We start from the raw sequence: 18,547 nt of genomic DNA on the forward strand, positions 1-18,547 counted from the left end.
CTTGGTATGTTTTTTTACCTGTTCAGTAGAGAACTGAATGTGAAATTCCAGAAATGAATGATCAGACCATATACATGGTTTCGTGTTGATATTGAAATTCTGAGTTTGCAGGATGCAACCCAATTTGAGTTTGCAGGATGCAACCCAATCTAATAGGTTTCCTTTAATGCGAGTTGCCTCCTTGTTAAAAACTGCAAATTCAATGTAATTTAAGTTAAATTCCAACGACAACGCTCCTTTGTCAGTAATGTCCCATCGCCAACGATTTAAGTCGCCCATCAAAACCGTGGAACAATCAGACTTATTTAATGGTTCCAAGATTTGAATGATGTCATTGAGGCTGGGCATATCTTTAGGCGGACGGTACAACATAGTAACCGATCACATGACAGTGACAAAAACACATGGAAGATAAATCGCATCTTAACATGCACAAGTAAATATATAGTATATGGTATCCTATGTCCCTGCAATTTGTTGTACCTATGTTCCTCTATAGGTCAATTGACAATCCTTCAGTATTATAGGGCTCTAAAGAACCAAGACATAGGTTATCCGTTAACTGAGCATTTTGCAGAACGACATGGTGGTAATATGGATGCCATGAGATCTCTGGCTTTAACCCATTTACTTGAACATGCTAGGAAAGGAAATCGGGAGCTGAAGATACGACAGAGTCCAAATTGATTATTGTTCTTATACAATTCAATTGATGGTCTAATTGTTATATTTCCAAAGGAGTTTGAAAATCTGAATGTAGCGGAGCTGCTGAAGCCACAATTGGGTTGCTTTTTCCAGTCTGGTCCGTCCAGCTGCATTCCTGAATTAATTGAGGGCCTAAATAATCAACTTCCTCTACCCTCACCATTTAGGCACCTCCATTTCAGAAGTCTCATTCTTCTTGGGGCGCAGACCAGAGATTTAGCATTTTTCACAGTAAATGTCCATCCCCTTTTGTGTACACAGCACACGCAAATAAAATAATGGTTTCCTAAGGTGGATGGGGTTCTTGAGATTAACACAGCAACATTCGACATACAGCAGTGAGTATGCCTGTTCTATCTCCATGCAGGCTCTGGGCATCTGCTGGTAGGATTGAGATTTGCTCTGCCAAATTGCTGATAAACAGGTGCAAGGAAACAACACACATGTGTGTCATTTTCTACTGGAAAAAGATTTGCTTCATCTCCCCAAGGTCTCAGCACACTGAAGCAGAGTTCCCACAATAACCATCAGTCAATGCTCTAGGTAATAGCTTTGGAATATTCTAAGAAGCCAGAGATTTCCAAAATTCAGGAGTACATCATATGTGGTCTTCAAAATAAAATACATGCATACACATACATACATGAAAAGCACATTGAGGCATTCTTTTTTCCAAAAGACATTTCTGGACAAATGATGAAAGCCTGAACCCCTGATCCACCATGCCAACTCCTTATTGGAAGCATCCTTATTGGAAGCACGCTTGTAAATGTCTAATTACTTTGGTTTTCTCCATCCACTCTGCAAGGAGATACAAAAGAATGTTGCCATTGATTTTGGGCAACTGGGCAAGGCAACTTTCCCCATTGCCTTTTAATAGTGGAACTACCTCAGAGGAAAGCCACGTAAATGGCACCTTTTGTAACTTGCATACAGTATTAAACTATAGAGAAAAGTAAGGCACCGCAAATACACATTTATTTCAATAAATCTAAGGGCACCAAATCAGGGCCTGAGGCTTTGATGCTTTTCTTGCTCGAAAATGCAGTTTTTACTTATCTCCCACAAAACATCAGATATTACATCCTCTTGATTTCACTGATGTTCTACTATACAACTCTTGATGTCGCTAAGGGATACACCCGCACCCCCACCCCGCCATCTTATTTGTACAGTGAATAAAACTAGTTAACCAATGCAAATCCTAGGATATTAAGCTCAAAAGGCATACCGTCTGTCCAGGGCAACAAGATACCAAACATCAAAATTCATGGGTTTATTTTCTACAGCCGCTTTTAGGGCTTCTCGTTTCCCTTCTGGAAAAGCAGATCTTTTTTGATTCATTATATTCTTGTATAAAGAACGAGCCAGTACAATTTCTCTGCAGTTACGACCTTCTGGGCTGTTTAGCAGAGATAATAGCTTACATCTTGCAATTCCACAACCTATGTCGTACCATTGCCTCCTTTCTTACAGTGTTAGACGGTTCCATAATCAAAGGCATAAACTTATTTACCAATCTTTCATAGGGATTCCTGACAAAAGCTTGCACATGATTTGGATTCCCTAATGATGCTTCTAATAACAAGAGTATTATTTTGTACATTTCTTGCAGAATTTCATTTTGGTCAAAATTCAACCACCACATTTCTTTCGCTTGTTACAGTCTTCGTCCAGTGAATAGTGCCCTCTGCAATACAAAGGGCACCATTATTGTTTAAGTTCAATATTGCTGACACATTGGAAAGTTTAGGAGGAAAATGTGGCATCCCTCGATGTACTAGATGGTGTAGATTGTGTGGTGCATTAGAATTGAAAACAGCGAAGCACATAATATGCCAATGTGAAAGCATAGTAAACCTAAGATGGAAATTTATAAAAGCATACAATAACTATGATCAGACTAATATTAAACAACTGTGGAAGAATCTTTTATCAGGGAACGACATTAACTTACTGTACCATATGATGTCATTTTAACATCCCTTGACCTAGTATAAACTGTCCTTAATAGAATGTTGGTTCTACTGGGGAACTCCATTAGGAGAGCCTGTAAATCATTCAAGTGCATTTCCACATTCAGAAGCTTCACATTTATACGTGTATTCACCCAGGTTGCCAGTCTTCCACTGTGGCACCCACTCTTGCCATTTATGCCAGGCACAAAATAATTTTTAACTATTCGTTGGAACCCCAATCAGTAACATATGTATGCAAGATTTTGATATTTTAACAATTAATTATGCTCTCTTTTGTCTACATCTGTGTTTGTTATGCATGCATTTTTTCTTTATATTCACTATTTCATTAACCCGAATGGGGATTGGTTTGAATCCTATTGGACTTCAAATTGATGCTTTGTATCCATCTTCTTGTACAATATTATTTTTGATTTGTTAATTTGGAATGACCATTTGGTATATTTGCATGTAATTTATCGCCTCATGCATGGATGTTTCATATTTTATCGTATAGGTGATGGGACTAAACACATGTATTTAACTTTAGATTGATGTTGTGACTACTCCAATCATACAATAACTGTCTCAATAGGATTATCATGCTAAGGATCAGACTAATGTTTTAGAGAACTGAAGAAGAGCAAGGTTTGAAACACGTGTTGGCTCCATTTTCTGATTTGGTTTAGTTTTCTAATGTACAATAACGCTCACTCTTCTGTTTTGTTTGAACAAACCAACAGTTGAATGACCATGAATAAAGGCAGGACAAAGCTTGGTTGTATTATTGTTCAATACATGTTAATGATTGAGGTTCCAAGGAATAGTGAGGACAAACCTATATCCTATATGTTTGTCATATAAAGGTTTCCGGTCTCATACATAAAGAGGCCTGACCTAAAGGCGTGCACATTTAGAATCTCACTGGGGAGGCGCCGTTTGAAACCCAGATCTGTCCATGTATATTTAATCACCATTTGTCTGAGACGTCAGGTAAACATCTCATTGCTTGGTTTCACTGCGACCCACGACACTCATTGGCCCTAGCTAATAGCGCAGCATTTGTAGCACTATTCCCATCCTATTTTGTTGTTTAGACTAGATCATGGTTTCTAATCAAGCTCCTCCGGTCCATTAAATTGACATTTTTCTAAAAGGTACGCAATGATCCACGTAAGAACACTTCACTTATTAGGCCCTGATCATCAGATTTATGAGGTGGAAACCCCACTAGTAGAGTAGGCAATCTGACAGTCAAGTTCACGAAGGGCAGACATTTGTGCATGAGCTTCTGACACTGGCGCACCAATTGCAATATGTTTTCCTTTTGCTCTAGCAACCAGTGAGGATTTTACAAGGGGGATTTGTTTAACAGTTGTTGCTTCATGCGGTGCGCAAACATTTTCCACTATAGCCAGTCTGCTGTTGACAACCAGATACTTTACACTGTCAATCACAGGGTTCTACATAAGATTTTTAAGTAAAAGTACTTTATTCCCCATGTATTTTTAAGAATTGCGTTAAAGCATTTTGTGAGGAGTAAAACGTAATTTCCACTCATAATGGTGGTCGTTTGTAGGAAAATAAAATATGTTTTTACTCTAAAAACACATAGCTCCTTCCTGTGACATTGCTCTGCTGGTACCACCTATCAGAACATATCCCTGCACCGTGTTGGTGGAAGCAGAGGGCAGGCTCATATTTGGTTCCTATGTTTTTGTTTGGAGCATTTATATTCCCTGTATTTTTTGTTTGCAGTGTTTGTCTATTTTGGGGAGAGTTCAAGTGGGTGGGTTCAATACTTATCTGTATGGCTGGTAATTTATATTGGCATGGCTCAATGAGAACAGCAGAGTTGGATTGTAGACGCAATAAGTGGATGTTTTTTTTAACTAAATACAGTGCAGGACATCACCTATTCGTCCACTTGTGCGATACTATACACAACATAATCACAATGCATGTCTCCAGGAACGCTGAGGCAATATAGCCTCTCGTAAAGCTAAACAACTTCACTTAGCATTTCGGAAGCCAATTGGTACATTTATTTAGAAAGACATTGCCCTTTTCACTACTTCCCACCGTCTCATTTTGGACATATTCGTCATATATATCAACTCTCTTTTCCGGAAATATCCTTTGATTGGTCTTCCTGGTCCTCTCAGATATGTGTTTGTCCCAGCAGATTACCGATTTGTTACTTGTGAACATGGTAACTGCACAGGGTAACTTACTGTGTTTTTCTAACTAGGAGGGGGAGCAAAGAGGCAGGGGGAATCAGCTGTTTGCTTAATTGACCACATTTAATGAACTACTTAAATCCGCGTTTTCCCTCTGTTGCTGCATGGCTATCAGTGGCACTAAGGTGGTCTTGGATTGTGTTTTCTGGTGTTCAGCTGTCCTGTTATCAAGCACTAGGTTTTTACAACATGGCATTTCCATCACCCCATACCTCCAGATTTGCATCTTGTATTATCTTTAGCTCCGTTCTAACTTGCGACATCTCCCCCTCGAATTCTTCAGCCAACTTTTTAAGTAGATCAATTTCTTATTTTATGTAAATGCATCCTGCACAGATCATGCTGGGACTTGTTTTTCTTTCATTCTTCCAATCCTTTCTGTGCTGCCCCCCACACACACACCCTGCTTCTCTCCCATCTCTGACTATGCTAGAGCAAATTTCAGCCTGGGCAAGGGTTACATTATGTAGCTGTTAGGGAGAATTCTCTGTTTAGGCTGAATTTCCTAACCTAGTGAGTCCCCCAGCAGCTTTGCTGGATTTTTGGGGTTTATTTTTTTCTCCTGCCAAGAGTGAGACTCTTTTACCCTCACTCTTGGGCATGATTTGAGTGTGTTTCTTTGAATCTAGATGTGTTTAATGGGCTATGGGGTCTTTTACTCCATAGGGCTTCATGTGTTTTTGTGATGTGTGTTACACAGAACCCTCAGTGCAGTGACACAGGGGTGTCATAGTAACCCCCCAGTATAGATTCCATACCCTGGGACTGACTACTGTCTCCCAGGGCATGTAAAGTCACCATTGACTTTACTAGTCTTAAATTCTGAACAGAACCATTACAAACCATCATATTGTGGACGTACTGGCTGGGGCAATTCAATTGCCCCGGGGTCTGTTAGTCGAGGGGGCACGTCTCCGTCCCCCATGATCGAGTTTTGGCTTGTGGCAGTGGATACTACTTTTTATATTCAACCGCAAATATTTTCCTATGGGATTTCCCATTGTTTTAGGCTACTATCTTTATTTAATTTTACGGTAGCCTCGAACATACCGCCGGTTTATTTAATTAATATTAATTCTCCGGTTGGTATTTTTTGCCAAAACTTGATTCTAAAATGGCGTTTGTGTTCTCTTCTGTGACTCCAACCCAAGTCGAGCCCTTTGTTCCACTTTTTGGCGGGCTTCTCCACAGAAGCCCTCCAAAGTGGTGCCACTCTGTCTGGGGTACTTAGGAGGGGTGGAGGGAAATGTAGGCACCCTGGACTGAGTTGCCTAGGCAACTCAAGTCGCACTCCATCCTGATTGGCCCAAGTGGGCATGTTTGAGTGACAGCTAGGCTGAGTGAATGGGGGTTTGCTGCATAAAAGCAGGGCTTTGGGGACTGGAACTTCAGAAGTCGCCACAGGACCTAAGACTCCGACGAGGGAGAAGCTGAGCCGACCTGCCACGACACCACCACCGGTGGAGCCCTGCTGGACTGCCTCACCACTTTTCCCAACGACAGAGGAGATCTCCCGCCGGAGAGTCTTCTTCCTTTGACTGGTGGGGATAACCAGTTTCACAGTCTTTTCGCCTTCCCGACGCACCTCGTGGCCGCCTTGCCCGTGCCAAGCACCCCGGCAACCGGGATACCACGTTTTACCACGACCGCGAAACAAAGGTACCACCTTTAACCGGAAAACTCTGCGGCTGGTTTCTGCCCTGGTAGTGCAACGACCTTCATCTTTCCTCAAGTCGAGATCTTCTCTTCCCCTGGACGACGACGCAACTTGCACCAACTACCAGGAACAACTGCCACAGCTGGAGGATCCTTCCCACTTAAGGTACCGTGTCCCTCCTGGCTTCCCTTGCTACCGACTGTACGGGGTAGATTTAGCCCCCGGCTTTCGAACCTGGGTTAGCCTGGGACACCCTGGCTAAACTTTCCTAAGCCTCTCTAAACTCTTTTTGAACCCTCTGCAAGACTTTCTAAGCCTAGTGTAACTGATCTTGGGCGCATTTGTGCTCTGCTCTCTCTAAGAGTGGGCCCAGCCTTTGGACTTTGGCTCACCAGTGACTTTTGCTCTTCTGCCTTGCTAATAGTGTTCCTGAATCTTAGAGTGGTGTACCCTTCCATATTCTGTCTTTTTCCCTCCCTTTCTCACAAACTTATTGGAGTGCAATCTAGTTAAGCGCTCACCTCTGTATGAAAATAAGTGGTGTTTTACTGTGACTTATCTGATGAGGAGAAAGGGGTGTATATATTACAATAGTAACTGTGTTTAGAATATTTTACAATAAGAGTGCTGGACTGTGTGTTTTTAAATAAATAATTATATACTTTGATACCAAAGCTCTGGTCAGCGTTTGCTTGTATTATTGTATCTGAGTGCCTATTGTGTATACTTTGCATACTGCCTAACTCTTCTTGAGGGAAGTCTGACTGCTCAGCCACAGCTACCATGTAAATCTGGGTGGTGCAGACAGCTACCAAGTGGGTTTACTGCCAACACCTGTAGTCTTAAATCTTTTGCAGTGTTCCCTAAGGGAACTGCACAGGTTTCTGCCTAACAGTAGCATACCTATACAATAGGACACTGCAGTAGATATCAACAGTACCCCTGTTCTTCTAGGTACAGAATTACATGAAAGATAAAATGTCCACATTACCCACATCTTCCTTGAATAGGCCTGACCCTAAGCTACAACTCAGTGGGGCAAACGTATTACACAATACGAGATCTTCAGATATAAGATATTGCGAGTACAAACTCAACCTAAGATTTCCCATGAAGACCAGATTGCCCTAAATTTACCACCTTTGTCACAGCAAGGACTTCAACCAGAACTAATATTTAAAAGGTGATGGCCATCTTCTAGGTGTGCGTTCCTAGAAATTACACAGTGGGCTAAATTAGGATATTAACTGAACTACAGACATTACATGGTACAATTTGACAGTATGTTGTGTCCATTTCTCTTAACGCCTTTCTAAGAAAAATCAAGGTAGACTTTACAAGAGCTCCCCCTTAAGGTTAGACCAGCCAATTTATAGCATGCAACATCGCATATGTTGTGGCTTCTGGATTAACCAGAGCTGGAGTGTCGTTCCCCATATCGGAATGATTCGATCTCCCTAGTCAAAACACAGTCCTACTGCAAGGGGGTCTGAACCATAGTAGACCTCTCTTTAGCTTGCAATTGAGAAAGTTGTACATTTGCTTTACTTTTGCCCATGTGGTTACAAAAATAAGTATTCTAAGAACAATACATACCTCTGCTACACTAAAACATCATTACTATAAATGCAATAATACAACAATGAAACAACGTAAATTATTCAAACAAAAATAGAGAAGAGTTTTACCAGACACGGATGTATAAACATGGTGGGGTTAACATTCTTTGAGGAAAACATGGCACAGTTTCCAAGCAGATTAAATAGACGCCCGTTAACCTCCTTCTTCAGTAGTTGAAGACAAAGCATGTCTATATACGTCTATGGAAATCCCATTTACAGTTGATAACACAATCCGTCGAGCTCACAGTCCTTGTCCTGCAACATAACGCAGGTTGCAAGCTAATGAAATAGGCCTCTTGTCACCCACATCTTCAATGGCTCAAATCTATGTAGGTCCTGTATACAGGCTAATAATAGGAGACAAATCAAGCTCACATGTCTTCTGTAGTGACGTGGATTGGGTTCCAAGCAAAATTGGCCACCAGTTTCCTGTGACTTCTGTAATTCAAGCCTATTTCTATGCTACACAGGCTTTTGGCAAATGGCCATTCAATATCACCATTCCAGTATAAAACTCCTAGGATTGTCTGAGCGCCTCATAATCCTACCTCGTTGGGGCACAAATCAGAAGCAAAACAGAGGGATGTCAGCAGAGTATTATGGTGCAACGTAGCATAGGGTAAAGTCATTTGTGGCACAGCATGACTGGGTTCCACTGGGCAGAGGTTAAGGTTCTTAACAGAATTGCTAGATTCCTGGTAACTGTATTTGTTGAGCATTTTAGCACCATCTAGATTTTTCCCTTTGCTGTACTTGCGTTGCCAACTGTCAACATGCTGCCCTGCCTCCCTCTGTGGGGTTTCAGGACTGAAGGGCACTTCCCAGGTAGCACTTTCAACATGTTCAATAAGCCTTCCATAGGAATCATGCTGCATGGTCCTAGCTCCAACCCAAGGCAGGGTCTTGCTGGCAGAATGCGCCCACTTCAGAACATAAGGGTATTCACTGACTCATCCATCCATATGTTCACAGATCCAACCATAGTCATTCACTCATCCACACACCAACACAGACATATTCACCCACTAATGCCACTATATGCATTAATTCACTGATTCGGCCACCCACTCTCCCAACCATATTCACCTGCCCAACCTTGTTCACCCACTCATCCATCCACACAGCCACCATATTCTACCGCTCATCCATCTAGCCACACCACGTTCGCCCATTTATTCACTCACCATATACATTTACCCAGTGATACATCAATATGTCCGTCCACCCACCCATACTCATCCATCCAAAATAACCCTGCCATACATTCACCAAAACAACTATATTCAGCCACTCTTGCTTACAAAAAGCCAAACCTGTTGAATTTACCGATTTTTTTAAAAGTCTGGATGGGCAGACTGGTTTGTGCTGTGGAACAACAAGGAAGCCACATATAAACATATAGAGAACAGCCAAATCCAAGCAGAGAACTGAATGACTCAAACAGAGTCAGCACCGATATAAAGAATTTTAGAATAGCTATGAACTATGGGATATATTCCAATAATGGGTCCCAAACAACATCTGACAGAAGACGAGAGCAAAGCTATGATGCTGCTCGGAACACCGAGGTGAAAACACACAGTAGATCAAAGCTACCCTTCTATAATGTCATGTTGTGTTTGGCCCCCTTTTCAATCTTCTACACTATCCCCTATGGACCAGAATTGCAGAGGGTGGAGGGTGAAGGCATGATGGACTATCTACAGCATAAAAAAACAAGGGCTTCATTACGAATTGTCAGAGTGGAAAATAATTAGGGTAATGTGGCGGTAATTCCATAGTGCCACTTTTCTTGCACTGCCAAATTGCGAGTTCGAAGACAAAATGGAGGAAATACCACCAGCCCTTGCTGAAGATTTTCTTCAATTTTAGCTCCAAAAAAGATTGAGGAATTAATTGGGTCCAAATTATAACAAGTGATAAATACTCCAAATCCCCAATGAAGGATTATGGAGCAGAGAATGGGCGGAGGTTAACATTGCCATTCCACCACTCACAATCAGGCAGATTTACCATGATTAGGCACGGCAGGAACAGCAAAAGGGTTGACACCACATTTGTAATGAGGCCCGAAGTGTCCTCTCCCCTCGCCCAGAGCACTGTAAACAGAGAAACAAACACCTAGCAGAGAAAATGCATTCCTCATTGCAGTATGACTGCGTAATAGTTTGACATCACAGCAGGAAGATACAGCATTTGAAAATTAAAGTAGTTCTAATGGTTTCCTATGGATGCCATGCACAATAATAAACGTTCCCTTTGTAGGCTGTATACATTTATAATGCGAGAAAGTCGATTTCATAAAATAAGATCTACATCTGCGGACATTGAAAGTGCAATAATATTAGGCCCAGAAGTGCCCTCTTTAGTAAGATACAACAATATACAGCAAACGTTCATTAAGCAGCTGTGGCTATGTTTTCATGAACCTTGGCTTGAGGATTTTTTTGCGATATCACTGGGGAACCCCCGTATTTTAATTTAGATTTATCGGTGTCGCATTGGTGTGTGAAAGACAGAGACTAAGAGATCCCCTACTCCGTTTGTTTGTAAGCAGATGTGCATTTTCCACACACCTTCTTCCTGCACACAATCATGTATGAACAAAGTTCCAAAATCACATGTGTTGGTGATCCAATTCGTTTTTTTTTTGGCCCTTTCTGATTACACGTGTTTCAGCATTGGCTATGCCTTTTTCAAATCAGGGCATATCTATAATCATTCAGTGTTTTGAGATGTGACAATTACACACGACGCGAGCTGCAAGAACCAAACATTTTCAGCAGATGGGATTTACCCCAGTACTATCTCAACATCTCTACAAACATGCATATACGCAAACCGCCGAAGGATTATAGGTATGCCCGGATTTGAAAAAGGCATAGCCAATGCTGAAACACGTGTAATCAGAAAGGGCCAATAAACACAAATAATTGGATCACCAACTCATATCCCTGGTCTAAAAGGATGACTTTAGAGACCATCCTGGGGTCATCTGATGATCATCGAACTACACTAGAAGTCATTCCCACATCATCAGACGTCATCATTCTGTTAAAGTCATCAGCAAATATCTCAGAATGGTGGATGATGATTTGGGGATGAGCTTAGGATGACTTAATGAATATGCTAACATTATCCCCATTTTAGAAAACTCTTTGTTCCTGATGCTTTTAGGATGACCTACTGGTCACTTCAAGAGATTGCACGTTTGTCCCTGATGATTTGGGGATGATTCTGGGATGACCTGCTGATTACTTCAAGAGCATTGCCATGAAACATGTTTGTTCTTGATGATTTGAGGATGACATACTGATTACCTCAGAACATCAGAGTTTGTAGGATGATATGCGGACCAATACAGATTGTCATTCTGCTTTTGCTTAGTTGCACTTATGCTGAATGATCCCCCACTGTGGCAAGTGTAAAGCTTGAGACTATGTTGGGCCAAAGTAGAAGCCAGAGGCCTAAACATAGCATGCACTCGTGAGAATCCTTTGCCATCCCAGTCAAAAGCAGGCACCCATCACCCTTACAATCCCCAATGTGGCATGGATAAAGCCTGAGACTATGTTGGGCCAAAGTGGAAGAAAGAGGCCTAAACATAGCATGCACCCCCTGGGTGAGAATCCTTTTCCATCCCAGTCAAAAGCAAGAACCCAGCATCCTCACAATCAATACATTTCCATGCTGACTTGTTAGGTAAGAATTGATTTTGTCCCACTATGTGAGACTACACAACACTTATCTGCTTGGTAATAGGTAAGCCCACCTTTTGGTATAGGTCTGAACTACACAGGTTGGCAGTGTGACTGAGCAGCCAGGCCTATCTCAAGAGGGATAACCGTGAGCTGTAGAGCTGTACAAATTAAATATGTAAATACAAGTAGCCAAGTAACACTTACACTCAAGGTTTCAGTTATAAATAGTTATTTAATTAAATTAACATAATTTTTTTAAATACGTGTTCTTTAGAAAGGCAATTCATGTAACAATGTAAATATACTTTTAAATTACTTTTCAGAATCAGAGCAAGTTAGTGGATAATCTTTGGATATGCTTCATAAAGAATTGCTACACCATGGGTTGACTTCAATCACAAGGACAGTAATGGCATTTATAGATCACACTAGTTATACTTTGCAGATTTTGAGGTTGCAGAAAGGAAAGGTTTAAGGAATGAAAAAGGTTAAATAGGTTCTCAGTATATGTGAGGACAAATAAATCTTCCAATGAAATCTAGACATGCCTTTCCCATTAGTAACGGTCTAAAACAAGTTACCACCTATGAGGGACAAACCATATCAAAGTCAGTGGGCTAGAAGAGTCTGCAGGGACCCAGGACAGCCAAAGTCAATTTGAAACAGTCTATGGAGCTGAGACACTTCTTAGAATCAAATGCCTTGCACAAAGTTAGAGAGTTTGTTAGAAAATCACTTGTAGGGTCGCAAGCTGTGAAAAAAGAGTTGGAATCAACTCTAAAAGTAAGCCACTGCAATTCCCAACTGAGAAAAGCAAGGCTACAAGACAGTGAGGTAAGTACCCTAAGTCTAGACAGTACCTCTGGTTTGAAGAAGAGTGGTCCAGTTGGCTTCTGTCCTGCTACAGCGTTGCAGACCCCGTACTCCTGAGCCTTAGTCGCGGGGACAAGAGGGAGGACATCTGTAGGGCTCCTGCGGTGGTACTTCAGAGGTCGTTGGCGGCTACAGGCTCTTTTCGGTTCTGTGGCACTTTGTGGGTTTCAGTGCTTAGTAAACAGCACTGTTGCGGATCTCTGGTAACGGTTGGGCTTCCTTCACTCTTGGGTCTGATGAGGGGACTCCAGCTCTGGTGGTCCTGCTTCTGGAGGGTCCTTAGGAGACTCCTGGAGCTTCTAGCTGGATTTCAGATGTTTCACTCGACTACGGATTACTCGACCCCTGGCACTTGGTTCTTGCAGCAATGAAGAAGTACAGCCAGACAGGGAAGACGGTCCAGTGGAGTTCATCTATGGGTTAGTTGGTCCCACTAACCCAAGGGGAGAAGTCCATTCCGGAGTTTCTCTGTCTGAAAAGGGAGTTTCAGCACAGCAGCAGGGCTTCACCGGGCAATGCAAAGGTACAGGAGGATGCAGCAAGCTTCGTTCACCGTTTCTTCATCGGGTGTTTCTCCCAGTGGTCGACTCTGCCTCTAGTCCCAAAACCCTCGACTTTTAAGCAGGTTTCTCCCATTCATGCACAGCCTAGGCTCTCAATCACACATCAGGGTCGCTGTCCTGAAAGGACAGCCAGCCAGCCATTCAGGACTGGTTGCATTCAGGCATTCCTAGAGACAAAGGACAGGGGAGTTTTGGGACCCTCCCTCACATCCTCACATCCAGACAAACTGGAGCCAGAGGCGTGACTCAGGGCTGAAGTGCGCCAACGGCAAGACAAAGGGCTTCAATCTGTTTGAAGCACAGAGTAAAACCCAAGAAAGACCTCACAAACAGAAAATGGCAAAAAAAGAAGACAGGGGCCGTTTTGATAAAATGGTCACCCCTGGGTGCTATACTGCAGCTGAGGGTTCAGCCTGCGGTAGAAAAACACAATGGTAGAAAAAATTAAACCACTACCACTAGTCATTTAAAAGTAGGGAGGGTAACATACACATGTTACATGAGAATGTAGGATAAGGGGCTACTAGGTAACTCCCCAGCACTCCACATAAGATGGTGTGTGCTGGACCCACAAAGAGAAAAGGTACGTAAAGTCATTTTCACTTTACTATTCTTGGGAACAGTAGTTCACATATGAAAAGGTATTTTAAACCTTATGAGAAAGCTAAAGGATTTCTCAGTGACACTGCACTGAAGTTGATGTGTGTCACCATACAAAAAGTAGATGCATATGGAGTTTGTCAGACTCCCAAAACAGTGAAAACACATAATCCAAAGGTCAAAACACATGATGCGGTGGGAAAAGGGTCTCACTCACTCCAGTGTTAAAATTAAAAAGTCCTGCAGTCCAGCAAAAGAGCTGGGGGTCTCTAAGGTTGAAGGGAATTATCACAGAAATGAGAATTCTCCCTAACATGACTGCACGAATATATGCCAGTATTCACATGCACTCCTTCACACAATATTCATGTTTGCTATGCGCAAAATCCAATAATCAACAACCATAACGAAAAGTACCTCCAGAATAAAATAAAAAAATCAAAATAAAAGGATCCACAAAAGAAAGAAGCAATAAACAAACGGAACCACAAAATCCCATCAACTATCCACAACCTACCAAATACAAGCAACAACAAACCACAAACAGCAAAGACTAAACCCAAAAGACCATGAAAAACACCAATCGAAAGAAGACGCCCACTAAGGAACACAACCCACGCATCATGCCCCACCACAAGAAAGACAAAGAAGCCAGAAAAGACAACAGAAATAATAAGAAATCTCAAACCACTCGGGAAGGCACGGACCAGAATGATCCCACAACCCCAAAAAACTTCTGAGATGGCCCAAGGAGACATACAAATAACGAAGCAAGACAGACTACAATGCTCGCTATCTGTCCACATACGACAACGTGGTAAACAAAAACAGCACAGCAACAATGAACCGACAGCCAACAAGCTTCACGAATACAGACCCAACCAGGACACCAAACGGATGACAACCAATAAACCATCCCAACCCGGTCTCCACCATGGACAATACCCCAACCAGAACAAGGAACAAATTGGAAACCATCACACTCACTCTGCACCCCCTATATCACCAAGACTGGAACAACAGAGGGGTAACGACCCTATTTACCACCCGGAAACGAACCAACCCTGCCATAAACCTTATCGGTATATTCGACAAAGAGAGTGACCAACAAAGAACCACCCCACCCAAAAGACTCAACTGGGAAAAACCCACCTGGAACGGAAACCCAACCAACAACACAGTGGTTAGAACAAGCAATACTAACACCACCACAAAAGGGAAATCCAGCAAACTACACTGCAGCCTCCTCAACATTAGATCCATGGCAAAACACTCAACAGAAACCAATGACCTCCTAAGCGAAGGAGGCACAGACGTGCTCTTCTTTACAGAAACCTGGCTATCAGACAACTATAAAGCCATCGCGAACGAAGCAATACCCGACAATTATAAATTAATACACGCCAACAGAGAAAACCGAAGAGGAGGTGGAATCAGAATTATACACAAAAAACACACCTGAGCATCTCGAATCATCACAACCAACCCGGAAGACTATGAATCCCTCCTAATCAAGATAGAACTCAACGACCAATCCAACATAGTATTCCTACTGATCTACAGACCATCTTCTTACAACCCCAACTTTGCAACAAAACTAGCGGACGAGGCCGCCATGCTATCAACCCACCACGAAAACCTAGGTGAAAGAGATCCCACCGATACAAACATAGAAACAACAGAAGACACACTCAACAATTGGATCACCAAGGCCATTGACCAATTAGCACCAGCTAAAACATTCAAAGCAACACCACCAAAATAAACTGGCAGCAAAATGGTTCACAGAAGAACTGAAAAAACACAAAAAAACAACCGCAAAATGGAAACAAAATGGAGAGAACAATACACCAGACAAGACTAAATAAAATACCAAAGACAACTCAAATTGTACAAACCAACAGACCTCAAAGCAAAAAATAAATAAATAAATAAACTACTACGCCACAAGAATCGGCAAACAATTCATAGAAAGAACTCCATCACCCCTACACAAACACTTTGTGAAAGTCACTTACACCAGAGCAGGGTCTGTGTAGTAGCTGCACAGCAGTTACTGGGCCTCATTACACGGTAGGCGGTAAGGGTTTACCGGTACTTTACCGGTACCTGTAAATCCTTACCGCCTTACTACGAGGTCCCTTTGCGGGTTGGGGAATTTAACGCCTGCTTTTTGCAGGCGTTAAAAATCCAACCCGCAAGGGACCAGGGTGCTAATTACGGTACCGCAATTTGCGGTACCGTAATTAGCACGTTCCCCATTCCCATTATGCCCTATGGGGCAAAAAAAGGAATGGGGAAGGGCAAGGGAGGAAGGAGGAATTACCGCCTTCCCAACCTTGGAATAGGGCGGTAATTCCCCTTTCCTCCAAGGCGGCACCGGTAAATTACCGGCATGAACCATGGCGCTAATAGCGCCATGGTTTACGGCCTACCGTGTAATGAGGCCCACTGTCTTTTATCGAGCATTAGCCTGCGCAGGTATTATTATATATGTAGTCACTTACAACAGAGCAGGATGTGTGTAGTAGCTGCACAGCAGTTACTGCCTCTGCGGGCATTAACCTGCACAGGTATAATTATATATGTAGTCATTTGCACCAGAGCAGGGTCTGTGTAGTAGCTGCACAGCAGTTACTGCATCTGCAAGCAGTAGCCGGCGCAGGTATTATATATGTAGTCACTTACACAAGAGCAGGGTCTGTGTAGCAGCTGCACAGCAGTTACTGCGTCTGCGAGCCTTAGCCTGCGCAGGTATTATATATGTAGTCACTTACACCAGAGCAGGGTCTGTGTAGCAGCTGCACAGTAGTTACTGCGTCTGCGAGCCTTAGCCTGCGCAGGTATTATATACGTAGTCAATTACACCAGAGCAGGGTCTGTGTAGCAGCTGCACAGCAGTCACTGCCTCTGCGAGCCGTAGTTTATGCAGGTACTATTAGATATGTAGTCACTTACACCAGAGCACGGTCTGTGTAGTAGCTGCACAGCAGTTACTGCGTCTGCGAGCATTGGCCTGTGCAGGTATTATTAGATATGTACAGGGTCTGTGTAGTAGCTGCACAGCAATTACTGCGTCTGCGAGCCTTAGCCTACGCAGGTATTATATATGTAGTCACTTACACTAGAGCAGGGTCTGTGTAGTAGCTGCACAGCAGTTACTGCGTCTGTGAGCATTGGCCTGTGCAGGTATTATTAGATATGTAGTCACTTACACTAGAGCAGAGTCTGTGTAGCAGCTGCACAGCAGTTACTGCGTCTGCGAGCATTGGCCTGTGCCGGTATTATTAGATATGTAGTCACTTACACCAGAGCAGAGTCTGTGTAGCAGCTGCACAGCAGTCACTGCCTCTGCAAGCCTTAGCTTGTGCAGGTACTGTTATATATGTACAGGGTCTGTGTAGCAGCTGCACAGCAGTTACTGCGTCTGCGAGCATTGGCCTGTGCAGGTATATTTAGATATGTAGGCACTTACACCAGAGCAGGGTCTGTGTAGCAGCTGCACAGCAGTTACTGCCTCTGCATGCATTGCAGAGCCTGAACCGTACCGTAAATGAGCTTCGGAGCAGCTACTGTGTCTATGCCAACAGGCTGCCCCGTGTAATTTCAAAACCAGATGTTTAGAAAATCACGTAGTTACAATATTTAATGTCAACATGTGATGAGTACAATACAAGGAATTACAGCTTCAACGTGCATTCCTAGAGGTTGCAAAAGGGATCCTCTTAACACTAATAAGAAAGGGGTGAGAACTTCTAAGTTGATGGATGCTTAAAGAAATGCATATAAAATTCACTACAAGGGCTGGATCGCATACACTCACCTGATGCTGCCTGGAAACTGGACATGCGCGTTTCCTAAAGGGTAGTGTCCAGTTCCCATTCGAGAAACGGACCATAGCACGGCCCCGCCTCCACTTCATCACGTGGGCTGCTCTGCGTCACATGGGTTTCATCGTCCGCATCATCACGTGGGCTGCTCTGCTTCACGTGGGTTTCAACGTTTACGTCATCATCATTTTTGCACGAGCTGGAAGGCAAGGCGATGTGGGAGGGTAGCGACTAGTTCCCATCCGAGAAAAGGACCATAGCAACGGCCCGCCCACTCTTCATCACGTGGTCTGTGATGTCATCACTGTGATTTCCGGAGCAATGAAGCGGTTCCGGGGCACGTTCTTGCTCGGGATGCAACGGGATTTGGGAAACGGGAAAGCTGCGGCTGCCAGTGCATTCATGCTGCGGCTGCTGCCGGTGCAAGTGCACTGAATGCCTTTGTCTTGTAGTGGGCATTTTATTTTGAATACCGGGAACGTTTCTATTAGATCTGGAGCGTCGGACTTCGTTTTGTCTGAGCAAGGCTCAGGCTGCAGGAGCAGCTGCAATCCGTGTGCTCTTGGCTGGCTGCAAATACAATTGGCATTTTCTTCCGAGATACCGTGAACGTTCCTGCAAACCACCAGATGTCCATAGGGAAGCGGGAAATTACATTTATTTTAAAAATCACGTTCAGCTGTTCATCATGAAAGGTATGGAGGGCTAAGAAAAGGAACAGGGAGACAGTGGATGGTGGTGTTTAACTGATCAAAGGGGACTAATAGAGTAATTTCATCTTTCATGAGGGTGTGTTTA

General features: G+C 43.0%; 1 protein-coding gene across 1 annotated transcript in view; it reads right to left on the minus strand.

Annotated features, from left to right (window-relative positions):
• SCAP (SREBF chaperone) overlaps positions 1–17,859 on the minus strand; it is a 1,420,607-nt gene extending 1,402,748 nt beyond the window's left edge. Inside the window, exon 1 of the mRNA XM_069645830.1 lies at positions 17,743–17,859. The gene's annotated coding sequence lies outside the window, so the exon portion shown is untranslated. The remainder of the gene's footprint in view (positions 1–17,742) is intronic.
• Between the last annotated feature and the right edge of the window lie 688 nt (positions 17,860–18,547).

The sequence above is a fragment of the Ambystoma mexicanum genome, chromosome 2p (assembly GCF_040938575.1).
Source record: "Ambystoma mexicanum isolate Mex_15411 chromosome 2p, UKY_AmexF1_1, whole genome shotgun sequence".
In the NCBI taxonomy this organism is placed as follows: domain Eukaryota; kingdom Metazoa; phylum Chordata; class Amphibia; order Caudata; family Ambystomatidae; genus Ambystoma; species Ambystoma mexicanum.